We start from the raw sequence: 13,788 nt of genomic DNA, 5'->3' as shown, positions 1-13,788 counted from the left end.
CTGCCTCACCTCTCTCTGTGTAACTCTGACTTTCAAATAAATAAATAAATAAATCTTTTAAAAAACCAAACTCATTCTGTGAGGCCAACATTACCCTTACAAAATCAAAGAAACACTAACAAGAGAACTATAGACCAATATGCCTGGTGAGCACAGATGCAAAAATCCTCAACACAGTACTAGCAAATATAATCTAACAACACATCAAAAAGATTATCCACCCTGACCAAGTGAGATTTATCCCAGTGATTCAGGGGTGGTCCAACATATGCAAATCAATAAATGTGATATATTGTATCAACAGAATGAAGGAGAAAAATAATGTGATCATTACACTGGATGCAGAGAAAATATTTGAGAAAAATTCAACACTCTTTTATGAGGAAGAGTGGGATAGAGGAATTGGGAGGGAGGGAGGAGTAGAATAGCATCATATGCTTAGAATTTTGTTTATTAACCATATTGAATCAGTTAAAAACTAATTAAAAATTTTAAAATAAATTTAAAATAATTAATTGATTCATTAAAAAGAAACCTTAAAAATTGGTGTATAAGATCAAAGTCAGCGAACTCAAAAGGCTTCCATAGCCTTGGCAACTCATGACTAGAGCCTAGGGAGATTACTGACACCATAAACAAGAGTGTCAATTTGTTAAGTCAACAACAGGAGTCACTGTGTACTTACTCCTCATGTGGGATCTGTCCTTAATGTGTTGTCCAATGTGAAGTAATGCTATAACTAATACTGAAACAGTATTTTACACCTTGTGTTTCTGTGTGGGTAAAAACTGATGAAATCTTAACTTAATATATACTAAATCGATCTTCTGTATATAAAGAGAATTGAAAATGAATCTTGATGTGAATGGAATGGGAGAGGGAGCAGGAGATGGGAGGGGTGCGAGTGGGAGGGAAGTTATGGGGGGGGAGCCATTGTAATCCATAAACTGTACTTTGGAAATTTATATTTACTAAATAAAAGTTTAAAAAAATTGGTGTTACAAGAAACACAGCTCAAAACCCTAAAGAATACATGACAATCACACAGCCAAAATAATTTTAAATGGGAAATGGCTGGAAGCATTTCCAGTAATATCTGGATTCAAATAAATCCAGTCTTGCTGCTCTTTTTTAATATAGTTCTGCAAATCAGTCAACAGAAAGAAATAAAGGGGATAGAAATCAGAAAAAGAGGGCATGATTCCATATACAGCAAAGTCACAGGATTAAAAGTCAAGAGAAAGAATGTATAAGAAGAGTCCTGGGGCCAGCACTGAGGCATAACGTGTGAAGCTGCTACCTGTAGTGCCAGCATTCCATTTGGGCACCAGTTCAAGTCCCAGCTGCTCCACTTCTGATCCAGCTCTCTGCTATGACCTAGAAAAGCAATACAAGATGGCCCAATTCTTTGGGTCCCTTCACCTGCATGAGAGACCTGGAAGAACCTACTGGCTCCTGGCGTTCTATCAGCACAGCTCCAGCTGTTGCAGCCAAATGGGGAGTGAACCAGCAGATGGAAGATCTCTCTGTCTCTCTCTTCCTCTTCTCTCTCTGTGCAACTCAGTCTTTCAAATAAATAAATAATTTTTTTTTAAAAAAAAGAACAGTGCTATTCATAATAACTGCAAAAAATTAGATGACTGGAATCAATTTAATCAAGGGTGTGCAAGACATCTACAATAAAAATAGCAAAATTCTAATTGAAGAATTAACATAAAAGTGGGAAGATTTCCCATATTCATGGACTGGAACAATTAAAATTATCACAATGTCCATATTAGTCAAAGCATTTTATAGATTCAACACAGTCCCAATCAAAATGTCAATGACATTCTTCAGAATGCTAAAATAAGAATCCTAAAATTAATTGGAAATACAAAAGGTCTCAAACAACTAAAGCAACTGTGAACAATGAAAACAGAAGTGGAAGTATCACAATACCAGATACTGCAGGGCTATTATGTTCAAAATATCATGCTACTGGCACAAAAAAAATAGCCAGATAGACTAATGGAATCAAATAGAAACCACATAGATAAATCCACACATCCAAGTCAACTTTGATTTAACAAACAGTCCCTGGAGAAAGGATAGTCTCTTCAATAAATAGTGTTGGGAAAAATTGGATTTCCACATGCAGAAATTTGAAACAGGAATTCCTACCTTAAACCATACCCAAAAGTAACACAAGGTGGATCAATAATCCAATTGTAAGACTTGAGACTATTAAACTACTAGAGAAACACACAGAGGAAAGATTCCAAGAGATTACCTGGCAATGACTTTTAGCATAAGACCACAAAAGCATAAACAATAAGAGAAAAAGTGGATAAAGGGGATTATATCAAAATAAGAATGCGCAGCAAAAGAAACAACAGAATGAAGATACAACTCACAGAATGGGAGAAAACATTTTTAAACTATTTACAGATAAATGATTAATACACAGAATATGTAAGGTGCTCAAGAAGTTCAAAACAAAACATTCTACTTAAGTAATGTGCAAAGGAGCTGAACTGACATTTTCCAAAGAAAAAATACAAAAGAACCACAAACACATTAAAAAATGCTCAGTGTCATTAGGCATCAGAGAAATGCAGGTAAAAACCATAGTGAAGTATCATCTCATGCCAGTTAGAATGGCTATTATCAAAAAGTTAGGAAATAATAAATGCAGGTGAGGACGTGGAGAATAGAGATCCCTAATATGCTGTTGGTGAGAATGCAAAGAAATGCAACTACTATGGAAAACAGTATGGAAATTCCTCAAAAAACTAGTAGATCTACTAAATTACCCAGCCATCCCACTTTTGGGAATGTATCCAAAGGAAATGAAATCAGAATATGAAATAGATTCCTCAACTCCCATGTTTACTGCAGCCTAGTTCACAATAGTCAAGATATGGAGTAAGCCATTATGCTAAGAAAAATAAGCCAGAAACAGAGAGACAAAATTTCAAATTTTTTCTCATATGTAGAAGTTTATATATATTATATGTTAGATTTAGAATCTGTCAATTATCAACTGAACCCGTCTAAGTTCTTAAATTCTCCCAATTTCAATTTTCTAATTAGTAAAATAGGTATAATAATAGCATCTACTTTATTATATTGTTGTGAGGGTTAAGCAAGTGCATGATGAAAAAGCATTTGTTTTGTCAAGTTTTGTCAAGCTCGACACTTGATGACAGTATAGATGTAAATGTTTTTTAGACACCCACTATGTTCTGGGCACTGGATACAGAGACACATTTATTATCCTTAATCTCAAGGAATTCACAATCTGAAGGAAAATGTGGGCAAATATATAGAAGTTATATAGAGAGGCAATTGTATAGAAAGAGCCAAATTATTCAGTGTGAACACATCCTTGGATTCCATGAAGCCTCAATTGTTTCCTGAATGATAGCATAGCCTACTAAGTAAAAGGGTAGAGACAGTCTTTTTAGGGCCAGGAAGCATTAGATCACTTACTACACATTTACAAGGAATGTAACTCACTTTAAGTGTGGTCTACTAATTTGAAAATATTAATGTAACTAAAAACAATTTAACAACAATCCACACTGTGTCCTGAGAGTGAAAGGGTGTGAAGATAATAACTCAATGAGGAAAAATCCAGTCCTACCAGATCAGTGCCTGTTGCATCTTCTTCACCCAGCATCCCTCGTTTTCAAGTTGACAAACTTACTAAAGCTATCTTTCTATCTTGTTCTATTCTTCTGCACAACCCCTGGATGGTCCTGAGCCATCATTTCTATTTCAGTCTATCCTTATACTCTTCATATTCCTCACACTCTTATTTTTCCCTCTAGTATAATTCCAGTTTCTTCAGCTTTAATATTAGTACCTCTCCAAGGACTTAATTTCTTTCTTTCTTTTTTTTTTATTTCAACTGAATATTTTATTTGTACTTTTTGGGATAATATATTTTACATTATAATTTGGGATAATATATTTTACATTATATTCAATAGTTTAATAGTTCTAGTAAATAAAGAGTTCAATGTATAAAAGGTAAAAAGACCATAGTCCAGCAGGAAAATAGTCAAGGTCTATAAACAGTAATCAGATGAAAAGATGCTCCATTTCACTTAAGGTAAATTTTAAAATAGTCAGAAGATCTTTAAAACTGTAGCAGTATGTAATTGCTATAAATTTATTTGACAAAGTTTTCAAACCAATTTTGACTAAACACTGTATCTGCAGCAAAACTGATGTACATGGGTATTTCTTTCTTTTTTTAATTTTAGCTCCCACCTATAAGGGAAACCTACTATTTCTAGTATTTTTTAAAGAAATCTCCATACTATTTTCCATAGTGGCTGCACGAATTTACATTCCCAAAAACACTGTATAAGATTTTCCCTTTCTCCAAATCCTCACCAGGATTTGCTGGTGTCTATATTTGAATAACGGCTATTCAGACAGGGTATTAGGTCATAGGTTTTGATTTGGATTTCCCTGATAGCTAGTGATTTTGAGCATTTTTTCATGTTTTTGTTGGTCATTTGTATTTCTCCTTTTGAGAACTGTCTATTCATGCCCTTTTCCCATTTGTTAACTGGATTGGTTGTTTTTTGTTTCTGAGTTTTTTGAGTTGCTGATATATTCTGGATATTAATGCTTTGCCAGATAAATAGCATGCAAATATTTTCTCCCATTCTGTCAGATGTCTCTTTACTCTATTGATTGTTTTGTTTACTATGCAGAAGCTTCTTAGTTTGATATAATCCCAACTACTTAGTTTTTCTTTCATTGCATGTGCTTAGGGGGGGTTTATCCAAGAAGTCCTAACCCACACCAGTGTCTTCAGGTGTTTCCCCTACATTTTCTTATAGAAATTTCATAGCCTTGGTTCTTAAAATAAGGTAGTTTGAGCCATCTTGAGTTGATTTGGATAAACTTCTTCTTAACCTCTCTTTTCAACCATTAGGGAACATTTTGCTTAGGTTATCACTTGAAACAATTCTATCTCCAAGAGTTGGTTTCTCTAGAAGTAGATTCTGAGAAAAATTTAACAAATTAAGAAATTACTTTGTGATGATCCCAGGAAACACTGATTGGAGTGGGCAAATGCATTGTTAAGGAAGGAAGCCAATAAAAAGAGCAGGTGTTGAGTAGTTACCACTGTGGACAGTTAAGGCTGCATCACACTGGTGATCAGTGTAGAAAATGTTTCATAGTTATACCCTGAGATAGGGAAACTGATGTATTTCTGTACCACTTCTCTCCAGCTTTTTCTGGGAGATCATCTATAGGGTATTAAATGTCCAGACATGCAGAGTATAGAGTGGTGAGTGCTTAGGGCACCAGCTTTAATGCTGATCTCTACTTTCTTGGCCTTGGATTTCTTTCATTCTAGTCCCTCTCTTACACTGAGCCTACTTTTGGTCTATATTGCAAACCTCGTGTTAATCCATGTAACCACAAATATCTTAATACTCAGATGTTACCTTTGCAATGTCTAATGCATGCATACACTCCTATTACCTCTTCCCTTTTCAGTTCAAACCTCATATCTTTCCCTGTGCTAGAATAACAGCTTCCTAATTAGTCTCCCTGCTCCCATTCTCTTCACACTCCACTTCATCTTACATACTGTTGCCAGAGTAATGTCAATGCAGAGATCACTTACACTCCCGTTATAAAGAGTATGAGATTACTGCTCAGCCTAGCATTTCAGGTTACTTAAAATATAGGCTTCATTTTCCCACTGTTTCCTGAAAAGTTATATACATTCCCTGTCACTTTCTGTCCCCTTAAATTGTCTTATATTTTATCATTTTCATGTATTTGTCACCAATTTGAAACAGTCCCAACACACCCCTCACATCATTTGACTTTTGAAACTGTTATAGCACTAAAAACTTTCCTCAAACAGCAACTTATCCATGAAGGTGTCCTGAGCTCTCCCTCCTCTGTCCCTTATAGTATTCTGTGTTTCTCCCACAACTCCATATTTATTGTCATATTTTTCCAGTTGTAACTGTCATTCTTTTTCTTTGTTATAAGTTCTATGAGGAAGAAAGAGACGGTAATACAGTGGTTTGCATGTCAAAAATTATTGATTTGAAATATATATAATATATGCATATTGTATCTAAGGCCTTTATTGCCATAGGGCATATTTGCAAATGAAGATTCATCATCTGGTTAATTTTAAGCATGCTATATTGAAATATTTGTATGTTTGTAAGTGGGGTTTTCTCACTTGTCTAATTTAGGTGACAGACACTTGCACTCTGAGTATTATTGTAAAGAACTAGGAAGGGTTTATAACAACATTAAACCTGCTACAGATTACAAGTGCTGTATCACATGTGTAATAAAAGAGTTAAGCTCTAGAGAAGTGGGGGATAATTTGACTCTTTTGATATGAATGGCAGAAGTTAAAATACCAAACATCTAAAACACAGTCTTTCAGTCTGATTCACAAGGATTACAAGTTTCAGTCCTCTACCATAATCATATGCCTAACAAACAGCATCCTTTGCCTCAAAGGCTGGGGCAGGGGTGACCATGGCATTTGAGTGATGTCTGCCTCATACTCTTTTATGACCACCTTGTGTATGACCATTTATTAGAGTCATCTCTTCTCTATTCCTGATTTGGTTGTTCTATCTCTCATGACTGCTTTTTGCTGACTGGTGCTCTATGTCCCACTGGCCCTTTGCCACTGAGGTTCTTAGCACTGATATACTGTCTCACCTCCATAAGAGCATTACATCAAGAAGTTAAAGAAAATGTGGCTTATATACATGATGAAATACTACTCGGACATAAAAAAAATGAAATTCTGTCTTTTGTAACAAAATGGATGCAACCGGGAATCATTATGCTTAGTGAAATAAACCAGCCTCAAAAAGACAAATATCATATGTTTTGTCTGATATTTTGCAGTTTATGCCAAAAAAATGTATAGGAATGAGATGGCCATTTTGGGATATGATTGTCATTTTTAGTCCTTGTTTATACTCTGTGGAACTGTGGTCTTCCTACTTTTTACTTGTTGATATTATGATTAGTGTCAAATTAAGCATGTGGATGTAGAGTGTATTAGAAGTAAGTCTGCAATAACTGATGAAGAGAGGGGAGGGGGGTTAGGGAGAGCAAGGAAGTGTGGTTGTCTTCTAAGGACTATACCTATGGAATGCATAAAATTTATTCTTTTTATGCTAACAATTCTTTTTTAAAAAGCAGGTGTGTTTTCTCATAAGAAGCAAGCATCCCTATGTGGAATTTTCTTTTTTCTTTTTCTTTGGTGGTGGTGGAGCAGTTCTTAATGTGTAGTACATGAGAGTCACTTTGGTGTGTGTGTGGATACATGCTAACAATTCTGATTTCAAGGTTCTACTATGACTAGAAAATTAAAATCTATGATGATAAAACCCAAGGAAATATTGTTGGTACAACAGTCCTGGTGATTTCTATGTATATCAAACCTAGAAAACCATAGCTTCAAAAGTGATTTACTTTTGGACTGGCTCCAATGTATACCTGTTTCTCATTTGACTGGTTGACTTTCTGCATATGACTGTAAGCAAGATCTGTGAAAGTGTGTTGCCATTTTAAGAGAATCACAAGAACATTTTGATCTCCCACATTGTTGTAGAGTTTCAGAGTAGAAACAAAATAATTAATGGTTTCAATAATTTAGTGTTATTGTTGAGGTAGCTAGGAGAAAAATGTTAGAAACTAGTCTTCAATACAAATGGTCCAGCTTTTCAACATTCCATGTCATGTATTTACTGGCTTTTGAAGAGCTCCCCTCTAGTGGCTGATGCTCAGAAACCACACTGTTGCCACTGAGGAGCTGGAGGTCCTGGCTGCCTTCTACCTCCTGCAGATCCCTTGTCCTGGCTTCTTCACAGATGCTAATAGCTTCCCCATCTCTGATACTTCTGCTGTCGCACTACAGGGACAGTCACTATGGAAGAGCCTGATTCTTATGAATTTAGCCCATTAACAAAGGAACACCTGTCGCTTAGACACTTCTAATGGCTCCAAATTTCTGTTGCTCTCCAATCTCTCTCTCATTACAGACTTTCCTACTTAATTCTTCTTCATTACTATCTCACATTAGAGACGACCTGGACATGAAATTGTTGTGGAGTAGGAAGGTGAGTTAGGGTAAGTGGGTTTGGTTTCAGAACTTGGTTGAGAAAAATTCATCCTCTGCACCTTCAACTTAAACTTAGAACATATATTTCTAGAAAAATAAACAATACTTTGCCCTTTCTGCCTCAAGTTGCATACCAGTTCCTTAAAATTTTCTGGTTGTGTCTCAATCGGTGTTAGACACACGTGTGCTTGTGTTATACCTCTTTCCAAAAGTCATACAGAACTTCACAGGATAAAAGCCTCTGGGTTCTCTTCTTAGTCCCTGCCAACTTCTTTGCAGAACTTCCCTTTGCTTTCCTTCAGGCACATCAGTATCTGGACAGACAAAACCATTTGGGTTCTTGTCTGAGAATCTCCAATCCCTTTTTTTCTTCCTACTTAGAGAGCTCCAACACTTCACTTACGCCTCAGCCTAGAAATCACTGCCATTGTGAATTCTTTATTTTTCTTGCTTCCATCCCTCCTTCCTTCCCTTCCTCTCTCCCTCCCTCCAGCTTGCTTTTCTCCCAACTCATATCTCTTCTCCCACTTTATTTCTCTCTTTCTTCACTGTGTTGGTATGATTTTATCTTATTTTGTTCTCATAGGAATTTTGGGAGACTATGTTTCCGTTTTATAAGTGAGTTATTTTCTCAAGATCAAATTGTCAGTAAATGGTCACTCTGGAAATTCTCTCAGGTTTTGTGATTTATAGCCAGAGATTTCACTATCAGATTTAAGAAGGAATCCTGAATGCTAGTTACGATTCTTATTAATAATCTGTATATACTAATAAGCTACATACACGGCCAGTGCCGCAGCTCACTAGGCTAATCCTCTGCCTTGGGGCGCCGGCACACCGGGTTCTAGTCCCAGTCGGGGTGCCGGATTCTGTCCCGGTTGCCCCTCTTCCAGGCCAGCTCTCTGCTGTGGCCCGGGAGTGCAGTGGAGGATGGCCTAAGTACTTGAGCCCTGCACCCCATGGGAGACCAGGATAAGTACCTGGCTCCTGCCTTCAGATCAGCGCGGTGCGCCTGCCGCAGCGCGTCGGCCGTGGCGGCCATTGGAGGGTGAATCAATGGCAAACGAAGACCTTTCTCTCTGTCTCTCTCTCATCACCAAAGAAGAGACCAGAGCCTGTGCAAATTCAGAAAGGAAACAACAATGGAAGAACCACTGATTTAAAACAGCAAAGTGCTCGGGAGTCATGGGTAAGCCCTAGGAAAAGAGGACTGTCTTCTTCAGAAAAGGATAACTTAGAAAGGCAGGCTGTAGAAAATTGTGAGAGAAAGCAAACAGAACCTGTTTCACCAGTTTTAAAAAGAATTAAGCATTGTCTTAGATCTGAAGCACCAAACAGTTCAGAGGAAGATTCACCTATAAAATCAGACAAGGAGTCAGTAGAACAGAGGAGTACAGTAGTGGACAATGATGCAGATTTTCAAGGGACGAAACGAGCTTCTCTATGTCTTATACTGGATGATTGTGAGAAAAGGGAAATTAAAAAGGTGAATCTCAGTGAGCAAGGGCCGCTTAATTCTGCAATAGTTGAAGAAATCACAGGCTATTTGACTGTCAATGGTGTTGATGACAGTGATTCAGCTGTTATAAACTGTGATGACTGTCAGCCTGATGGGAACACTAAGCAAAATAGCACTGGTTCCTATGTGTTGCAGGAAAAATCAGTAACTGAAAATGGGGATTCCGAAACCCAAACTTCAATGTTCCTTGGTAGTAGGAAGGAGGACAGTTACGTAGACCATAACGTGCCTTGCACAAATTCAGAAGTGCAGGTCAAGTTGGAGGACCACAAAATAGTAACTGCCTGCCTGCCTGTGGAACATGTTAATCAGCTGACTACTGAGCCAGCTACAGGCCCTGTTTCTGAAATTCAGTCATCTTTAAGGGATTCTGAGGAAGAAGTAGATGTGGTGGGAGATAGCAATGCCTCAAAAGAGCAGTGTAACGAAAACACCAATAACGTCTTGGACACAGCTCTTGAAAGTACACCAGTCTCTGGAGAATCAGAACCATCTTCTGTTCTAGACTGTGTTTCAGCTCAAATGATGTCTTTATCAGAACCTCAAGAACATCGCTATACCTTGAGAACTTCACCACGAAGGGCGGTACCCAGAGGTAGTCCCACTAAAAACAGTTCTCCTTGCAGAGAAAATGGACAATTTGAGGAGAATAATCTTAGTCCCACTGAAACAAATCCAACTGTTAGTGATAATGAAGTGAGTCTCTCACAAATCCTGATGAAATTTCTGAAAATGAAAAAGATAAATGTTGTGACTCTCAAAATTACGGAAGTGATGGACTAAGTAAGCCATCCTCAGAAGCAAGACTCAATATTGGACATTTGCCATCTGCCAAAGAGAGTGCCAATCAGCACATTACAGAAGAGGAAGATGATGATCCTGATGTTTATTACTTTGAATCAGATCATGTGGCTCTGAAACACAACAAAGATTATCAGAGACTGTTACAGACGATTGCTGTACTCGAGGCTCAGCGTTCTCAAGCAGTCCAAGACCTTGAAAGTTTAGGCAAACACCAGAGAGAAGCTCTAAAAAATCCCATTGGATTTGTGGAAAAACTCCAGAAGAAGGCTGATATAGGGCTTCCATATCCACAGAGAGTTGTTCAGTTGCCTGAAATTGTATGGGATCAATATACCAATAGCCTTGGAAACTTTGAAAGGGAATTTAAAAATCGTAAAAGACATACTAGGAGAGTTAAACTAGTTTTTGATAAAGTAGGTTTACCCGCTAGACCAAAAAGTCCTTTAGATCCTAAGAAGGATGGAGAGTCTCTTTCATACTCTGTGTTGCCTTTGAGTGATGGTCCGGAAGGCTCACACAGTCGTCCTCAGATGATAAGAGGCTGCCTTTGTGATGATACCAAACCAGAAACATTTAACCAACTGTGGACTGTTGAAGAACAGAAAAAACTTGAACAGCTACTCCTGAAATACCCTCCTGAAGAAGTAGAATCTCGACGCTGGCAGAAGATAGCAGATGAACTGGGCAATAGGACGGCAAAACAGGTTGCGAGCTGAGTACAGAAGTATTTCATAAAGTTAACTAAAGCTGGCATTCCAGTCCCAGGCAGAACACCTAACTTATATATATACTCCAAAAAGTCTTCGTCAAGCAGAAGGCAGCACCCCCTTAATAAGCATCTCTTCAAACCTTCCATGTTCATGACTTCTCATGAACCACCAGTGTATATGGATGAAGATGATGACCGATCCTGTTTTCACAGCCATATGAACACTGCTATTGAAGAGGCATCCGATGAAGAAAGTATTCCTATTATGTATAGGAATTTACCTGAATATAAAGAACTACTACAGTTTAAAAAGTTAAAGAAGCAGAAACTTCAGCAAATGCAGGCTGAAAGTGGATTTGTGCAGCATGTTGGCTTCAAGTGTGATAACTGTGGCATAGAACCTATCCAGGGTGTTCGGTGGCACTGCCAGGGTTGTCCTCCAGAAATGTCTTTGGATTTCTGTGATTCTTGTTCTGACTGCCTACATGAAACAGAAATCCACAAGGAAGATCAGCAATTAGAACCTATTTATAGGTCAGAGACATTCTTAGACAGAGACTACTGTGTGTCCCAGGGCACCAGTTATAATTACCTGGACCCCAACTACTTTCCAGCAAACAGATGACATGGAAGAGAACATCATTTCCTAGTCCTCTTCGACACATAGCAATGGTATCATTGTTAAGTATGTGCACAGTTTGGAAAGATTCGCTCCTTTCCCTGAAATGACACTCACAGCATGAGAGCTTCCTGAGTGTTCTCGTCAAGTACAGCTCTGCATGGTTGTGGCTCTAGATCACTGCCCAGCAGCTGAACATTCCTGGTGAGCAAAGGGTTTCCCTGGTGAATTTCTCACCACCACCTTGAAAGCCTTTAGGTGGTGATCTCAAATGGGCGAGATGGAAATGAGAGCACACATTAAAGTGAGATTAAATTCCAAAGGTTTCAGAGAACTTGATCACAAGTATGATAAGGAGAAGACAAAAAGTATTTATATTAAAGCAGTTTAGTAGCTTTCAGTTTTGTGAAAATAGTTTTCAGCACAGAAACTGACTTCTTTAGACAAAGTTTTAACCAATGACGGTGTTTGCTTCTAGGATATCCACTTTAAAAGAACTCACTGTCCCAGTGGTGGTCGTTGATGGCCTTTAGTAAATTGGAGCTGCTTAACCATATTGATATCTAATTTCTTTTAACCACAATGAACTGTCCTTCTTACCAACAGCGAAGCACTACAGGAAGCAACTGTGGCACTGCTTCCTTAACCAGCTCGTGGTGTGTGAATGTTACAAAGTCGTCACTCAGATATATTTTTTAAATGTAATGTTAAATAAGATGATCATGTGATGTGTACAGACTATGGTGAAAGTGCCAGTGGTAGTGACTGTGTAAAGTCTAATTCACAACATTGATTCCTTTAAAATACACAGCCTTCTGCCTCTGTATTTGGAGTTGTCAGTACAACTCATCAAAGAAACTGCCTAATATAAAATCATATATATGGTAATAATTTCCCTCTTTTGTAGTCTGCACAAGATCCATAAAAGATTGTATTTTTATTACTATTTAAACAAGTGATTAAATTTAGTCTGCGCAGTGAGCAAGAGTTCACCTGCATTCTTTTATACTGCTGGATTTTGTTGTGTATCATTTAAAACATTTTGTATGTTTCTTCTTATCTGTATACAGTATGTTCTTGAATAATGTTCATTTGTCAGGAGAACTGTGAGAAATAAACTATGTGGATACTGTCTGTTTATATTATAAAAAAATAAAAAAATAAAAAAATAAGCTACATTCACTTATTTCTTTCCTCAATTTGTTTTTGTGTTTCCTTAATTGTAAGATTTCTATTGTTTTTAGTACTTCATGGTGCAGAGACAGTCATTATATCTGCCGCTCAATCCATTTTTTCTCATTTGAAATTTTTATTCCAAATAAACACAGTTACTTACTGTATTTCTACATTTCAAAGATGCCTTGAATATACATCATTATATCATTAATTTCCTATTTCAGCAGATTTTGTCAAGAAATTAGTGAAAAACATTAAACAAGAAGATGAAGATGTACGTGGTTTTGATGTGTGGTAGCTAAAATTTGCAGGCAGTTATGGATAATGAGGGATAATTGCTGTAGGAAGCAGTGACTACGAAGTTTGACATGCTGTAGCTTTTTTCTTTTTCAGGAATTTATTAATACATTTGATTCTCGGGTCAAAGCAAATGCAGGATAATTACTACAGCAAAATCATCAATTTTTATATTAATGTGAAATTAATTCAACGGGAATGTATTCAATGTAGTTCAGAGATACAGTTCTAAGAATATAAATTAAAAATATCTTAAAATTTTACGATAACATATTTTATCTATATTATAGTCAAAAGCTTAATGCTCCATTAAATAAAGATATCAATAAGCAAAAATAACGAAACCCTAGTTCATTGGGAATATAGGAAAAGGCTATAAATAATAACCAAATGAAAAGATGGCTGTTTAACTCATATACACTAAATTTTAAAATAATCACAGATCATTAAACCTATAGTAGCATACCGTTTTGGTTTTTTTGTTTGTTTGTTTGTTTTTTTTTTTTTTTTTTTTTTTGACAGGCAGAGTGGACAGTGAG

General features: G+C 37.0%; 1 pseudogene; it reads left to right on the top strand.

Moving 5' to 3' along the window:
• Positions 1–9,215: 9,215 nt before the first annotated feature.
• Positions 9,216–12,916, top strand: LOC100344916 (ZZ-type zinc finger-containing protein 3 pseudogene; annotated as a pseudogene).
• The last annotated feature ends 872 nt before the right edge of the window (positions 12,917–13,788 follow it).

Source organism: Oryctolagus cuniculus, chromosome 5 (genome assembly GCF_964237555.1).
Source record: "Oryctolagus cuniculus chromosome 5, mOryCun1.1, whole genome shotgun sequence".
Classification (NCBI taxonomy): domain Eukaryota; kingdom Metazoa; phylum Chordata; class Mammalia; order Lagomorpha; family Leporidae; genus Oryctolagus; species Oryctolagus cuniculus.
This window is presented reverse-complemented; position numbering and strand designations above follow the sequence as displayed.